Raw genomic sequence first — 17,535 nt, 5'->3', positions numbered from 1 at the left:
ATTAATAACGTGGTGCTTTTATTTTTTATTTATTAACTGGAGTCCACTTTGACTCTGACCAAAAAAAACACGAGAGAAAACATGAATTTTGTGGAGCGCGCTCGGTGAGACGGCGTGGAGCTGACGGGAGCAAACAGCCGAGAGCAACAAAGCAGAGATCGTGCTCAGGCAGCTACTCTGGACCTCAGCCAGACGTCCAAGTAGATCCATTTGAAAGTTGCACCGGAGGAATCTGAAGGCTGAAACTGACAGAATGCTAATGGGCAAATATTTCAACTCTGATATAATTTAATTTAATGGGCTCTGGCCTCAAAGTAAATATTATTCACTGGAACTGAACATTTGAATACATTAAGCTTCATTTACACCTAGAGTAGAAAAATTATGAATCACCAGTTTCTGACCTTGACATGTTTCTGAAGACTAAAATGTGTTGAACTTTTGACCCCGGCTCGTTTGGGGAGTAATTCCAAACAGCATGCAGGGGTCCTGACTGTACGCTGAAGTGAGCCCCCCCCCTCATTATCCAGAGTTACTCCACGTCTCAAGCCGGAGCGCGGGAATATATTTGCGTAGCGATGAGTTTGGATTGAGGCTGGAATAAAAAAAAAAGAAAACACAAATCCACAGCACCTGGACCCTGACAGATGTTTCAGCTGAGCGCGCGCGGCAGACGCCATGTTTGCTGACACTGTTGAAGCCGTTCTTGCTCTTTTAGAGGCATTTCTTCCCCTATTACGGCCCGATGATTTATTTAAACTCGGCTGCAGATTTGTTTTTGCACTCTGTGTTCCGGGAGATTTTTCTGTTTCTCGACGAATACAGCGAATGTAAACAGCGGCTCTGGCCTGCGGACTTGTTTGTGCTGACAGTGAATGAGCTGTTATCACAAACACGGGGCTGGTTTTTTTTTTTTTTTTTTTTTCCTCCTCGCAGCTTGCTCTCCGTGCTCGCGCTGTTGCATTCATGTGTGTTTTCTTGCAACACACTGGCTGCCGTCCAGCATCTCGGAGCGGTTAATAGCTTGTGGACATCTCATAAAACAATGCATGCTGTGAAAGGTTGGTACATTTTTTTTTTTTTTTTGTGCTAAGCTGGCTAGTTTGACTTGCCCGGGGAAGTTGCATCACTTCAGTTTTCCCACATGAGGGTAATTAGCCGCTGATAAACGTGGAAGTCAGCAGAAGTTGCTCTGAAGTTTAAATATTAGTCTGAACGGGGGGGAGGGGGGGGGGGGGGGGGGGGAGTCGATAGGCTTCCCCCGCTTGGATATAGAGCTCATCATCAGATCCCTGCTGAGCTCAAATGGTGATCAATAACTGAAATATTCTTTTCACTGCTTGAGAGGAAAAAAAAACCCTGAAAGGGCCTCAGCCGCTTGACAACCTCGCTCGCCTGCTTTCTCGGTTTTCTTTTAGCCTTTTATCTTTTTTTTTTGTTTTTTTTCTCTAGCGGGCAGAGGAGGTGCTGAGGGAGCGCCACGACTCTCCCACACAGATGACGCTGCAGATGCTTGTTAGGGAAGGCAGCAGGGAACACATCTCATCTGCAGATCGATATATCCCCCCCCCCCCCTTAGGGCGCGCAGGTTCACTGCATATTAAGAGACCGTGGGAAAGTTATCCCGGCACGTTCAGGTGAGGAGAGCTAAAGCCGGCAATTATCCCGACCTGTCACCTGCAGAGCCGATGGAGAAAATCAGAGCCTTGAACAAAACCCACCACGTTTTTTCAAATCTATTTTAAGGCCATAATGTGTCCAGGCAGACCGGTGTCTCCTTGATTAAGTTCACTTTTCTGAATATGTACTTCTTGTTGTTCGGCTCTGAAAAGAAGATATGATGAAGCTAAGACTCAAAACCAGAAAGATAAGACATGGACGAGAAGAAAAACTAAAGACGGGGGATGTTGCAGGGTCACTAACATATATTATACAAATATTTATTTTATTAAATTTGACATTACATTTCTATATTACTGTATTTATGTGTATTAGTAATTTGAGTGTTTATTGCATGGCCTTGCGGAACAGTCTTTACATTTCACTGCACATCTGTATGAGCATGTGACAAATAAATGTTGAATCTTGAAAGAGACACTTTCTCCTCTTTCTCCACAGTCCAGAAGAATCGCACAATCCTTCACCTCCCATGTTTACTAGTTTGCAGCTTCCTGTTTGTAGCTGACGAGACCGCTCCTATTGGTTGTTGTCAATGCTGATCCCACTGAACAACACAAGAATAAAAACCTGTGAAAATATTAAACAAGTTTGATTTTATCGTTTCACCAAGATGTGAAACAGACCGCCTTAAAACAGCTCTGATGGCGTTTCATGTCCACCTCGCACCAAACGACCGAGATCCCCAGAGCGCGCTCCAGCTCGAGCGAAACTCTCAGGATTTACTTCTGACTCTGGAAACTTCGTCTGTGACTTTGAAATCCCTTAAAATGTGATTTGGTGCGAGTCCAGCGTTACTTGAAGGCTTTGGTTGATTTTTAAAACATCAGCATCCGAGCTGCTCGACGAGGCGGCCCAACACACATGAATAACATACGAGCAGATGTGGAGCTCTCAACATCCAGAACAAATCACAGCTCAGGTTCTTCAGACAGAGATTAGCTCCCTGTCAACGATGACGACCGATACAGACTGTCGTACCTCAGCTCAGCCGCCATCACGTCTCTGTACATTCATTTGGATTCAGCCACGGCGTGCTGTTGGTGTCCCGGTCTGTCAGCACGGCACAGCAGGAGCTCCACATACACACACACACACACACACAGTCAGACATGCACACACATCCTGATCCTGTCTCTCCTCTGTAACGCCTCTGTTACTACCTCTGAAGACGGTACAGAGGGGGGGGGGGGGGTCACTTCATCCCCGCATTACCCCCCACGATGTTCAGACATGTGAAACGTCACAGAGGCGTAAATATGGCGGCTTGAAGCACCAGTCTGAATTAGACTACTGATATAATATTTTGGCTTGTTAGTCTTTGATCCGATTTTAAAACTTTACAAAAGTGTTCCTAAAGAGAAGAAGATAAGACGGCGTTCACATTCTTCGTTCAGCAGATTGATCACCGGCTCGATAGTTAGCGATACTTTGAGCGCCGTCTGCAGCGGATGAAGTGAAGCTAACTGTGCTCGTTGCTAAAGCTGATTCACTCTCTTTGGAATTAGCCTTCACAATTTTTTTTAAACTTTATTAGATAATACAGCTGGAGAGAGACCGGACATGTTGGGCGCAGAGAGCGGTGGGGACGACGTGCAGCCAAGGGCCGGAGGTCGGATTTGAACCCACATCCGCTGCAACAAGGACTTTAGCCTCTGTGAAGCGCTGCATGACCTCGCTGTTATGTCCCATGCACGCCCCATGAAGTTTGTTTTTCTTACTAAGGAGACATTTTAGGTACCTCAGCGATAGTTTTGAAATGATTTATATATGGGTTGTTCATTAGGGGACATCATATCGTCATTTGAGCTATAAAAAATGTACGCTGTCTTCTGCTTTTTCTTTTTTTGAAGCTTTATTTTGGGCTTTTTATGACTTTTTTTTAGAGACAGGGTCAGAAATCAGGAAGAGGGAGAGAGAGAGAGAGAGAGAGAGTGGAGAATGACGGGCAGGAAGGGAGCCACAGGACGGACCCAAACCTGTGGCGCCCGTCCAGAGGACCATCGACACCCCCGGAGCCCCCTGTCTTCTGCTTTATTAGTAAAATCTGATATGATATTTGTTTATTTTTAAAAATGGCCTCATGTTGGTGGAAAAGTCACATTTTGTTCCGGCCCTGACATTCAGTTCAAATAAAGATTGTTTTGTGAACTTCTGATCTGGAGCTAAACGTACTAAACACTAATTCTTACTATGTCAAGCTTTTTCTGCCAAAGGGTGAACAGATCCAATGTTAATAAAAGCTCTCTGTGTTCGTCGCCCCTCAGTATAAAATGCTTTCTCCTCATGTTGATGTTTCCCCTTCCTCAGCCTCCTCGTTACAGCCTCCTGCATGATTTCAGCTAACATGGGTGTATTTTTTTTTAAAAGTCCCTGCCAGACGCAGCCGTAAAGAAAAAAAACGAACTGGGGGAATATTTTTCTCATTCCCGGGACTCAGCCTAACGAGCAGTGCCAGTCCTGTCACACAAAGTATGATCTCACCACAAGTCATGTTGCAATTAAAGAAAGCAACACACACACACACACACACAAAAAAAACACAACCATGGGGAATAGTCAAGCTGGAGCAAAATCCTCATGGGTAAACATTGTGAAGACAGCAGCTCTGTAAATAGAGCAGGCTGCTCACACACGCATCCTGATGGCGTCACTGATGCTTTGCGTCTTTATAGTAGGCTCGCAGAGTCCCAGCAGTCTACTATTAGTCTGAGCTCTGTCTCTTTGTCAAATCCCTCAGCATCCCGTCGTCTCTCAGAGAGGAGCCGAGCGCGGAGCCTCTGACAGTCAGCGAGATCCGCCGCCGCCGCCGCCGCCCCACACATCATAGATACTAATGGGGGACGGAAGGCTGGTGCAGGGTGGCATCATGTGTGTCAGAGTTTCGCCCCGGGTGTGTGCGCGCGCCGTGCGTAACACACGAGTGGAGCATGTGTGATCAATTCATGCCGCTGTGGCAAATGGCATGACAACCAGTCTCCTCCCCGCCCGCCATCTGCCTCCTCTGTGCCAATTTGTCACAGCACATCCGAGAGCGGCCTTGCCCTCATTTAACATTGAGCTAAGGCAAGACGACTCAGGGAGTGAACATGAGGGAGAGATGGAGAGAAGGAGAAAATAAGGGCACTGACAAAGACTGCAGCCCACGGGGAGAAACAACAAGAGCCAGAGAGAGAGAGAGAGCCAGAGAGAGAGAGAGAGAGAGAGCCAGAGAGAGAGAGAGAGAGAGAGAGAGCTAGAGCTAGAGAGAGAGAGCGAGAGAGAGCCAGAGAGAGAGAGAGGTCAACTGGAGTTTATCAGAGGGCAAAGAAAAGAAACAGACACAGAGGGCGTCCTGGAGACTCTGCTGGCTCAGGTACAAACCGTTACACCTGCAGCCCCCCTGGATTCTATTCACACATCTCCTCTCTCTGTTCCCGTCTTCCTCGTCTGAGCTTTTTTTTTATCCAAAGATAGAAACACCACAGAAACCTTTTTTTTTTTTTAAAGACACGAGCAAGCAGAGACAGCTGCAGTCTCAGTGTGCCACAGATTTGGAGGAATGTTTCCTTAATTTGGCCGCTGGAAAAAACAGGTGCTTAAACACGGTGCCTGCAGAGAGGCGGTGGGGCGTAGAGCAGGTTGAAGGTGAATGAAAAAAAAAAAAAAACATGAAAAAATGAGGAAAAGAATTTACAAAGAAGAACCCGATGAAAAGAAATGTCCTGCAGTCGGCTCAATGAGATAAATGTGTGCACATTCTCATTCTGACTGGTCTTAAATAGCAACCTTTTTTTTTTCTGCTGTAAAACCTTGGGCTTCCATCTTTTTTTTTGTCTTCATGTTTTATGTTCCCTTTATGTGCCGAATACCTCGCCTGATAAGAAGAAAATGTAGAGCTCCCCCTGCTGACCGGCCGCAGTAACCCCGCCTCCTCTTTGTTAACAGATAAGCACATGGGTCAAACTATCAAAATCAAGAAAATGCAATCAAACCTTGTTTGGTTATGATATTTATAATCAACACGTATTTGTGTTCAGTCATCTTTTATTCTAAGAAGCTTGGATTCAATTCGTTGTTTGATGACGTAAGAAGGTCTGAAAGGCCGTGATTGACAGCTCTGTGGACGAATGCGTCTCCTGCAGGGCTGGGTGCCGGAATTAGAGGAGTATGGAGCTATTATCGTGGCAAAACTATTTGAATATGCACACACAGATCCACAAACGCGTAAATAGATCCACAAATGCGTAAACTAATCTGCAAATATGTAGACCAATTTCGAAATATTTAGCCTACTTATTTATGAATGTCAGTGAACTTTTTCAGCTGTAAATCCTGAAGATACACCCAAATGATCTCTTACCACTGAGGCGAGCCTCTCCATTGGCTGTCATTTTACACGTGACTTTTGCAACACTCCTGCCGTGCAAGATCCTCAAATGCCTACAAATATCTTCAAACGTGTGTCTGACGATCTGCAAACACATTAGTGGGGTTTGTTGCCCTGAGCCCAGGCTCACAGGCTAGGCCGCCAGGCTGCGTATACCGCTTTGCCCGCACTGTACAGGAAACAAATTTCAAAAACACAAACTACATAATGGACCCTCCATCGTAGCCTCCTCAGTAAAGCCTGGGCTCAGGGCAACAAACCCCACTAATGTGTTTGCAGATCGTCAGACACACATTTGTGGATCTGTGTGTGCATTTGTGGATCTGTGTGTGCATATTCAAATAGTTTTGCCACAATAATAGCTCCATAGAGGAGGAACAGTGAGAGGAGACGTAACACCAACACAAGATTCATTCAACTCTCCATAACTGTCAGTGTCTGCTTCAAACGGACACAAGAATTTCAATATTTCTATCCATAATTCAAGTTTCTAATCTTTGGTCGTACTGAACAAAACAAGAAGATTCCACAAACTGACGTTACAAGAGGAGCTGTTCCAACATTCAAATGGACATTTCTAAGGAGTAATTAATTGGTTGACAATGAATCCCGTCATGAAGGTTCGAGGGTTTAATTCAGAACATTTGAATGTTCAGTTGCACAAACAAAGACCAAAGTGAGGGTTTAATCAAGATCAGCTGTTTTTGTTTCTGACACACAAAGCCCCTGTGTGAATGTGTGGGCCGTCAACAAATGTTCATGCATCCAAAGTATGCATCGAGCTAAGCTAACTAACACAGAGCACGCTTTGTCAAAGGAGTGGGTGACAAGATATGAAAGCTATGCCACTCACTCACTTTCTGCCTCCCTCTCTCCCTCTCTCTCTCTCTCTCTCTCTTGCTGTCACATTTTTTGGCTCGATAATACCTCGATTCAACTCGGCAGTCTGATCATGTTTCACGCCTGTGCGCCCGCATTGACAGCCGTCCTGTCCCATTTCACCCCCCCCTCTGATGCGTCTTTGTTTCATCGATAATGACAGGCAGAAAGTGGGCTGTCCACACCAGGGGGGGGGGGGGGGGGGCCCTCGTGCCACCGCCCATGCCAGAGATGCAGTTCAACACCTCGCTCCTATATCCTAAACCGTCAACCGTATTGTTTCCCCGCTGTCAGCAGAGAGCGATGCAAAGTGGTGGCCTTCCATTCACTTTGACTGATGCACAATGCTCCACAATGGCCCCCTTGTGTTGAACATATGCACGGCCAGCCAAAAGAGGGATCACAGCAACAATGGCGACGCTTTGAAAAGGAGGCAATGAATAAAAGAGACGACCCGACGTGAGCATTTGCGCTGTCACATCCCTGCAAATAAGAGCTCATAGGGACCATGCCCCCCCCCCCCCCCTCCCTGCCCCCACCCCTCAGCCCTTATTTGAAACAATATGTTTCTGTAGCATGAAGGATGTGGACTTGGTTCTTTGTCTTCCTGTGTTGAGGGGGAGCAGAGCTGTGATTGAAAGCTATCAAGGGTGTCTCTGCCACTTTGGGGAAAACACTTTAGAATCCTCCTGACCTGGGCCGGCTCACACAATCAGGTTCGGTGTGTAATAGGGGTAAGGCTATTAACCAGCAGGCGGTTTTCTCTCTCCGTCGCTGAGGCCTGAGGCTAAAAAAAAAACATGCATGCATGCAGGTACGTCAGCACTTGACCCGGAGCTGTGAGGAAATCTTTTCATGAGCGGAAAAAACACAACACGGCCTGCCTCAGTGAAGTAACTGTGAGCAACACTCAAATGACGGGCGGAGACGTCAATGTGAAACCTTTTGGCTGTTTATTTATACGGACAACATGTCTCCGTCTCCGTCTCCGTCCGTTAAACAAAAGTGAAGCCCGGCAATTGGTGCTGATGTCATTCGGGGCTCAACCCAAGAAAAACCTCGGGAACGTTTCAGGAGTTTTGTGCATGTGTGAACGCACCAGAAGTGAACAAATTAAACACTCTGGGAGTTTCATTGTAGACCACAATCACACAGAATATTATGAGATACTGTATTGATCTGAAGTGGTGTCGAGTGTCCACTTGAGGAACTGCCAAGCGATCCCCGTTCCCAGAATCGATAGCTTGCTTCCTAATTGGTTCACACTGTACTGGGATTATATTTGTTATAACTCATCCATTTTGAGTTGATTAAAGCGAAGAGATATTCATCAATATGCATAATAAGGGGCGTGGCTGGGTTGACTGACAGGTAGGCGCGCTGTAGGTGATGCCAGGAGGCTAAAAGCCCGTCTCAGCTCCTCCAGCTCTTTGACTGAAAGTGAGTTTAAGTCAGCATTTCCAATATGGCGACCGCCATCGTTTGGCTTCAAAACGCCTCTGCAGAAACCAATGAGTATACGTCCATGTTTCATACTGTCTGTTTCTGCTTTTCACAACAAAACACAACAACCAAAAAGCCCGAGCTCATAATTGCTGACACCCGTTGCATTAAAGAAATCAAAAGTGAACTTACAGACAGGTTTTCTCACGTCCAACGATCCAATAATCCACTGACCTTTAGCTCCTCCTACTCCTCTCAGGAAGTGACCTCGGTACGGCGGGGTGATGGGGTGCTTCAGGGGTTAATACCCCCCCTTTGAGATTCTCCCTCTGAGAAGGTTTCGCCTCCAACAAACTTCCTGTGAGAGCAAACAAAGAGAGAGAAAAACATGAGCGTTGACAACAACAACAGGAGAGGAACAGCTGCACCGTGATGACACAGGGGGCTCGTCTTTATGCCTAAATGGGGCCGCTGACCCTCAGAACCTCCACGATGAGGGTCTCAGTGTATCCTCTTCAGTCATTCTGCTGTCATAACATCACAGCAACACGAGCAGGGAGGCCGTGAGAGAAGCCAGATGTGCTGCAGGGTTACGGGCTCAAACATGGCCGCCATATAAGGGGCTAAAAGGAAGATGATTGAACGGCTTTTCCCCCATCTTAACATACGAAGAAATACTTTAACATATGGGTTTGTATTGACTCATGTTTGGTTTGATTGTTTGATGAGACTTTATCGATAGTGTGTCAACAAACAGTAAATCAAAGTGTGCTACAAACACAAACAAGCCATGAGGTCTTCATTATTCAGTTTCAATGTACCAAGCTGCAGCCCACACACACACACACACACACACACACACACACACACACACACACACAGTATGAGTTTTCATACTCAGCTCCTCAATCTTACAGCGGACCAGATGCACACACTTATGGTAAACGTCATGCCTTCTCGTCAAACACACAAGCAGGTTATCATGGCGGCTGCAGAGCAAGATTAAGAAATTGAGGAACGCACCACCGTCTTTTAAATCGGAGGTGTGGAAGCATTTTGGCTTCCCCGAGACGGAAAATCAAAGCGGTGAGACGATACCAGACGAGACAAAAACTGTGTGCAGACAATGCAAGAAGACAGGAAACTACACAAATAACACAACCAACATGATGCAGCGTTAAATCCACAACCACAACGAGAAGCTCCAATCACATCCCCATGTTGAGAGGGAAGAAAACATGAAAAGGCCAAACCACACTGACAAGCGGGTAAGCAGCCACGCTCGCCCCAACAGCGAGTGAAAGAGCCAAAGAGATTACGAGGTGCATTGGTGTCTTCATGGAGAAATGAAAGGAATCTTTTTCAGTCATCTCATAATTCGTCATTTTGGAAAATAAATCGCAAATAGGATGGCATGGTGAGTTGAGTGAATGGTTACATCCTGAGACAGGACAGCTTCTGATCGACCGATAATGAGAGAGAGAGGGAGATAGAGAGGGAGAGAGAGAGAGAGAGAGAGAGAGGGAGAGATATATATAGAGAGAGAGAGGGGGAGAGAGAGAGGGTGATAGAGAGGGAGAGAGAGAGAGAGAGGGAGAGATATATATATAGAGAGAGAGGGGGAGAGAGAGAGGGTGATATAGAGGGAGAGAGAGAGAGAGAGAGAGAGAGGGAGAGATATATATATAGAGAGAGAGAGGGTGATAGAGAGAGAGAGAGATAGGGTGATAAAGAGGGAGAGAGAGAGAGAGAGATATAGAGAGAGAGAGGGAGAGAGAGGGGATGACGTGCATCAGACTGCATCAGGCTCAGGAGTCTCTGAAAAAAAAATGGTGCCTGCTCTCTAAACTGAGCTAAACCAGCGACCTGATGTTGTTTGATTTTTTTACTAGAAACGTACAAAAGCTTATAATATCGAGACATCCCTACAACAACTCATGGCAGATAGACCTCTTATGAAACCATTAAAGTAAACTCAGGAACCACACACACACACACACACACACACACACACACACACACACACACACACACACACACACACACATACACACACACACTCTCTCTGAGGTGACTAATGCACGTGTTGAATAGATTTTTATGGAACCAATTTATTGCCCCCTACGCTGACTCTCTGATGGCACACACATGAGAGGGGGGGGGGGGGGGGGGGGGGGGGGGGAGTGTGAGGGGGGGTGTGAGGGAGGGGGAGGCTGTGACCGCAGTGATTCCTCACATCCTATCGCCCTGGTTAAAGCATGTGCAGCTCTCTGACTCACTCGCCCAGCAGATGAGCCGCATGTCTGTCCCGATCCGTCCTGAACGAGGCGGCTGGACTGCAGCTGCCGTGAGCTCAACGCCATCGTGGCTTCATGGAGCCACTGTGGGCCTGTAAATACTTAACTACCCCCACGTCCTGTAAATTAAGCACAGCGCTGGGTGACAGCCTGGGCATGCAGGCTCAGGCTCAGAACATAACCTGTGTGGTGTAAAGAGGGGGCGAGTGGGGGGGGCGCCGGGCTGGAATCGTCAGAAAGTGTGGCTGGTTAGTGGAAAGGTTACAGCCCGTCTTAGTCATGGGAAGCGGCCTGCTGGAGTACAGTGAGTGATGTCAACTCTAAAGTTGCACTGAAAGATTAATAGGCTCCATTACACAAACCTCTGACCACTTACTTCCACCTTCCCACACATCGGTCACACTGTGGATCGACCACAGCTGCTACGCTTGTCAAAAACCGCCACTGTCAATCAGACGAGGACACGAGGTCAAAATCATTATCACCCTGAAACGTTCTCTTCTTTTATGGCTTTACCTCAGAATGGTGTCAGTGCAATTTTATTTAACCGTTCAACATAAAGCTTTTGTTTTCTGTACGATGTGTTAGCTTTCATGGAGTTTAATCATTAGCATAAGTCGGCAGAAATCATCAAAACTGACTTTTTCTTAGTTTTTTACGTCATGTTTCTGCTGTTGATGGACTTAAAGGATCAATCAGTGAGATGTGTAGTGAGTGAAATGATAAAGTGACCTTACTATATGATCAGACATTAAGGAAACATGCTCTGTTGAAGTGCTGGCTTCTCTGACAACAATGCAGCAGCCAGTATGTCCTCCTTCTAACTTTACATTCTGGTCCTGAATGCTCTGGATTTGTTTGGACCAGAGAAGGTAGGCGGTTTTAAGGCGACCCCCCACACGGCCTGTTTTGGACGCCCCTCGGTTTGCCAGATATGAGAGCAGTTATCAGGTCAAACCAACAGGTGTTGCAGCGATGGAAGCGGGCAAGAGAAGTGGTTCAGATAGAAGTGATTGTACCGGACCTAAAAAGCCTCTGCATGTTTCTAATAAGCTCCACGAGCAGAAACGTGCTCAAACTAGGATCAATATTGGAGATGCTTTTGAAAAATTGGAGAGAGGTTAGAACGCAGAAATGTTTACAGACCGATGCAGAGCTGGCTAAACACTGAAGCTTCAGTGTCCACCACATGGCAACCTGCGTGAGCATCAACTCTAGAGAGGAGGGGGCGAGGGGGAGACAGCTCTCTATGATGTTGTGACAAACAGGACAGCATTTAAGATCATATAAATCAGCCTGAAGTCAAATCACAAACCATCAAAAACCTTAATTGAAAATCTCAGAGGTGGTCTCGGCTAAATCCTTTAGAAAATGGTATTGACTTATCCTACACGACGTGTAGCCTTGACATCCATTAGCAGCTGCTGGCACAGACTTTGGGTGAATGAGGGTTCGATGATTCAGTAGGAAGTTAAACATGACCACCGAGGCGTTGTTGTTTTCTTCAGTATAGGTTTTCCTCACGCCTGCACACAGTAGTTTCATATATGGATTTTAAAGCCTGAGATCAGCTGGTGGGATTCTCATTAAACTCTGTAACTTCAGCTGCTCCAGCTCTTAGACTGGGTGCTCATATAACGCATGGAAGACGAGGGGTAATGTTGCTGTGATTGTTTCATTGCCACACAGCGATCATTGTGCCCCGGTGCTTAGTGGCATCCTATAATTTCTAATCTCATTTTCTGGAAATAGTCCCGCAGAGAGGCCCCCTTATCCTGCCATAATAGTTTTGAGGTGAGGCCCCATTAACCAAATGAGCTTTTTTCAGAGCACAACATTCCTATTAGCAGCACTCAAACAATCCCTCATCTCCTTCAAACACACTGAGAGCTTCCCCCGCAGACCCCATGCACCACCAACATCACATCTTGCGTTCTGGATTTTTGCCTCCCGCCGAGCAAACTTGGCAAAGTGTCTGCCTTTTCCTTAAATTACCCTAAAACTCCCTGAACAGAATCATCCCACACAGACAATCCCATCTCCACATCTCCACTCCCACTCCTCTGGATATTTCCCCCGAGGGCCCCGCGGTGCTCACTGGGTTGTGGTGGTGATCAATGGCCCCTGGCTGTGGGCGTCAGGCGGGGTGGGGGGGGGCTGGGCTCCAGGAATGGAGGTATTAATAATGCAAGGTCCAGGCCTGTCATATCCTCCATTAGCAGAGAGGAGGCGAGAGGCCCGACGGCTGATTGATTACTAATTAGATTAATTGAATTCTTTTGGAAGAGGAGGAGAACGGAACAGACTGAGGGTCTGACGGGTGCGAGGGTAGAGGAGCCTGGACGGCTGAAAAATATCCACTGAGGCTTTTAGAAAGAAGATTAGGACGTGCATGTTTCTTCTCTGAGAAGAGAGCACGATTCAGGGAAGAACAGCCAGTGCCTGCGTAATAAACAAGAATTCAATCAAAGTCCAACAGCTGACCTATTACTTGAAAAATGTCGTGCACAACTCTCTGCAGGATTCTCTTAACAACGCACCTGCGGACGACTAAAGAGATCCGCCCTGCAGAGCTGCAAACACACACAGTATCCAGTGTTAAACCCCCCCCTCCCGCCTTCCAATGCTTGTGTTGTCTCACTCTCTCGACGCTATGACATATTGGCACAAGGGCGCAGCAGGTTGTGGGAATTTAAGTTCCACTTAATCTCCCCGCTGCGTCCTTTGCAGATAAAACCAATCAAACACATGAAATCTGCAGCTAACACATTCCAGTCTGAGTGAGAAACTTTAAAGGGTCAACTTGTATTCATGGCTGCCCCTGACTCAGGCTTGTATCAGTTTGTCAAACTCTTCAATGCAACATTTTAATCTCCCGTATCAGCTCACACGGGACTCAAGTTAACTTCGTCTAAGACTAACTCCGGCTGTCAACTGAAGATTTTAAGTTTCTAGGAAATACTTATAAAGTTAGAGATGAACAGAGCTCATATCGACTGTTTCATGACTTTTTCGTGTTTGTTTCTTAGAAACGAGATTTAAAGGCTTTATATGCGATTTTTTGATCCAGCAGATGTCGCCCTTGAGCACCAGCATGAAACCAAAACAACTTGCGCTGCATTGTTGTGTTAGCATGCTAATGCTAGCGATCTTTATTATGCTCGTATCTTCACACTGCATGTAAATTTACCCGAAATGAGCGTGATCTAGAAACACAGTTAAGCAGTGAGTACAGTATGTTATTCTTCTTTTCTCTAGTCCCTCAATTAAACAACTTTTATACACGAGGGGATATAAACAAACTGAAGATAGAACTCGGAAAACATCACAGACAGTGGGACTCACATATCAAGCATATAACATATAAAGCCTTTAAGGTCTAATTTACTGGAATTGTAGTTCCTTCCTCCTCTTGAAATGTTGCTGGAACATGTCTCACATGTCTCACAAACTGCAGGAAGGTGTCAGACTCCCACACTGTGAGGCATCAGAGAGACGGACATATACGAGACGTGCTCCATTTTGTGTTTTTATCCTTCAGCGCCTTTTGTTAAAGCCTTGTGAGCAGGAGGCCACCCCAGGTGCCACCCCAAAAATCCTAAACTGTAATTGGCTATTTTCCCTATCAGAGGCGGGACTTATGTTAAAACCACCTAAAAGGCTGCTCGCAGTTTACATATCAATGTAGCATATTTTCTTTTATTTGTACTTTAAGTTGTAAAATCATCTTTGAACAGGTTCATAGGATGGTAAAGCACTCTGTCTTACTTGCAATGAACTAACTGACAATGTGTCAACAACATTGCAACTTACAATGTGCAGGTGTTTGCATGCTGTGTCATTAAAAGTTAAGCTAATGTTGCTAATGCTAGCCCATCTGATTGGTGAAGTAAAAAAGGGTTAATTACTGAATAAGTCCGGAAAAGTCTGGACACGCCCCTGCTTGTGAGAGGTGCAGAGAGAAGGAATCCTAAACCTTAAAGCAGTCTGACTGAGCTCCTGAAAACAAGCTAGCAACAACTCAGCTCACAGACGTAATTAAAAAAACGCCAAGCAGACGGGTTGTTACTGTGAAACTACATCAAAATAAGTTTGTTGACTTTTAATGGATTAATTTCTTCTTCCACTAAATGAGTTTTCTTCTGCATCTTCTATACATTTAAGTTAATCGTTATTGTTCTAAATCCATTAGACTGAAATCCTCCTGCCAATAATCCAGCCTGATCGTTAACGTTGATTAAAAGTCAATCACTGCCCACTTAGTGTCGCTGTCTAACCTCCGACATGATGAATGTGACGCGCTTTGTTTTCAGGACGTCTTTGTTGTTCCATTGATCAAAGCTCCGCGGGTAGATTTAAGAGGAGCTGCAATTCTTCATTTATATTAATATCATTTGTTGTAATTAACAAGCCGAGTGTCCGACGGTCAGGAGGATGTTTCTGGAACATTTCCATCCCAACATCAAAATGATTATACGATTACTGCAGCACTTCTTTCTCTCCCGGTGCCGTTGTCATTCCCAACAAGAGGGCGAGGCGGACGTGTATGCATGATATTCTGAGAATGAGACTAATTGGCACTTTGGTATGGCCACACTCATTACACACACCCACACTCAACATAAATAGAGTCGCACATCAGTGGGGTGGGGGGGGGTGGGGGGGGGATAATTCCTTCCAAATAAAGAGCCGTATTATTTGTCTCAGCCTGCCGCTGCAGCAGACCTCCACCAGCTCTCCTCCAACCTCGTGGGGAAATCAATCCCAGGAAGCATTTGGCGCTAAGATTCTGACATTTCTCACTTTTAAGAAACACATATTTCTTTTATGAGCAAGACGCAGTTAAGAAGCATGATTTATAGATTTTGTTTTCTTCATGTTTTCCATCTAAATCCAGCACTCCACTAGTCCCTGCCTGCACTGAATACTCTGCTGGTGCTCAAACTGGACACTTACACTTGTGCATTAATATTCACTATCCCTGTGCACTTCTGAAACACATGTTCAGATTTCAGCTCAGTTTTGGAATTTGTTATGCACAAAAATACTCCCAATATGCTTGCTCTTGGTTTTGTTTTTTCTCTGCTTGTGCTCAAACTGTGTGCTTACACTCAAATGTATTATCGCTCGCTACTTCTTTGCACCCGTTAAACATTTGTTATTGCATTTGTTTGCACAAAAACACAGCAAAACTCCCCGACCCCATAGAATAGCAGGTCAAGCTTCGGACTGTTCACCAGCCAATCACAGGGCTGACATATAGAGACAGACAACCAGCCACACTCACATTCACACTTACGGGCAATTTAGAGTCGTTAACCTAACGTGCATGTCTTTGGACTGTGGGAGGAAGACGGAGTACCCGGAGAGAACCCACACATGCACGGGGGAGAACATGCAGACTCCACACAGAGAGGCTCCTGTCAGACGGGGATTCAAACCAGGAACCTCCTCGCTGTGAGGAAACAGCGCTAACCACTGCAGCACCATGCAGCACCTTCTAATACTTGAACTTAAGAATTTGTAATTTGTAAACTAGTGTCTGTGCTGTTTTTACTATAGAAGCTAACATATGATGGTAGCAATATTTGAGCACGGCGTCCTCACATTTGTTCAATAAGTTGATAATAAGGAACTTTTTTACAAGAAGCCTGAAGAAGACATTTAGCTTGAATGCAAAAATGTCAAGGAAAGGCTATTATCTTGTATCCATCTGAAACTCTGACTGATGTCATCACTAATGGGTGGTGGACAGCCAATGATGCACTGGCGGCTTTTTTTGGCCCTCTTATCCCCTGTCATGAATCATAAGGAGACTGAGACTTTATCAGTAGCGAAATGACAGCGAGATGGGTCTTTATGCTTTCTTGTCACTGATGAGGTCTTGAGGGGCCGTCAGGATGAAGTGCAATATCAGACATATTAATTATAACGCTCCTCCATCAGGCTGGAAGGCAGCTCTGACTCAGTCCCTCATATCTGACAGAGTTCATCTCTGTCCGACTTCCCCTGCTGCAGCAGCACACGTCTAAAGTTTGCATGGACTTGTTGGAACTGAAATCTGTTGGCACATCGTCCCAGAGAACAAATAAAAAGCCAACTCGTTTAGAAACTGTCAGAGCCGCTGTGACGTGTTCAGGACTGTGATCAGAAACACAAGCAGGCTGCGGAGAGAGTCGAACAGCACCGACTCTGAGAGTCAGGCCAAGAAGGCCAAAAAAGTCTGAAAACAAAGATGAGCCTGTTCTTTTGAAAGTAAGAGACTCGATGTACAGCAGCAACACAAAGACCTCACTGATCAGTTCAATGAAAGCTCTGCTCATGATCGTTGGCTCAGATTGTCTTTGTACCTTGATCTGTACCTGCTTTCTTTCCTTTAGGCCTGAGGCTGCCCCCTCCTCCTCCTCCTCCTCCTCTTCCTCCTCCTCCTCCTCCTCCCCTGCGGCTCACTGCAGTGATGACATGCTGTGCTAATTGAAAGCGACCCTGACTCGTCCTTTTTCCAAACCGCTCTGGCTGATGCCCTGTTGTTTTTCCCTCCGCCGGCGGTTGACAACTGGCCTTTCGGCTGAGGCGCTCTGCAGTGTGAACTCTGGCCTCGCTGTGTCGGCTCGTCGGCTCCTTGCCTCTCTCTCTCTCTCTCTCTCTCTCTCTCTCTCTCTCTCTCTCTCTCTCTCCCTCTCCCTGTGCAAACACAAGGCCAGGTCCAAAGCCACACACAGAGGTAGAAAGCTGCAGACGAGCACCTTTTCTTCCTGCAGTATTGTTCTTTAAGTGAAGCACAAACTGTTCTGGAAGAGATCCTTCTTGTGAGAATAAGGAGGGCCTCAAGAGGTTAAAAAAATGGATTCTGATTTGTTTCCTTCATGC

General features: G+C 46.0%; 1 protein-coding gene across 3 annotated transcripts in view; it reads right to left on the bottom strand.

The window, feature by feature from the left end:
- Positions 1-17,535, bottom strand: part of sema6e (sema domain, transmembrane domain (TM), and cytoplasmic domain, (semaphorin) 6E) — a 175,666-nt gene that overhangs the window by 96,347 nt on the left and 61,784 nt on the right. For all 3 annotated transcript variants that reach the window (XM_061049778.1, XM_061049780.1, XM_061049779.1), the window contains one exon: positions 8,561-8,726. The gene's annotated coding sequence lies outside the window, so the exon portion shown is untranslated. The remainder of the gene's footprint in view (positions 1-8,560; positions 8,727-17,535) is intronic.

Source organism: Labrus mixtus, chromosome 11 (assembly GCF_963584025.1).
Source record: "Labrus mixtus chromosome 11, fLabMix1.1, whole genome shotgun sequence".
Lineage (NCBI taxonomy): Eukaryota > Metazoa > Chordata > Actinopteri > Labriformes > Labridae > Labrus > Labrus mixtus.
The sequence above is the reverse complement of the archived record's forward strand: the minus strand, read 5'-3'. Positions and strand labels throughout refer to the sequence as shown.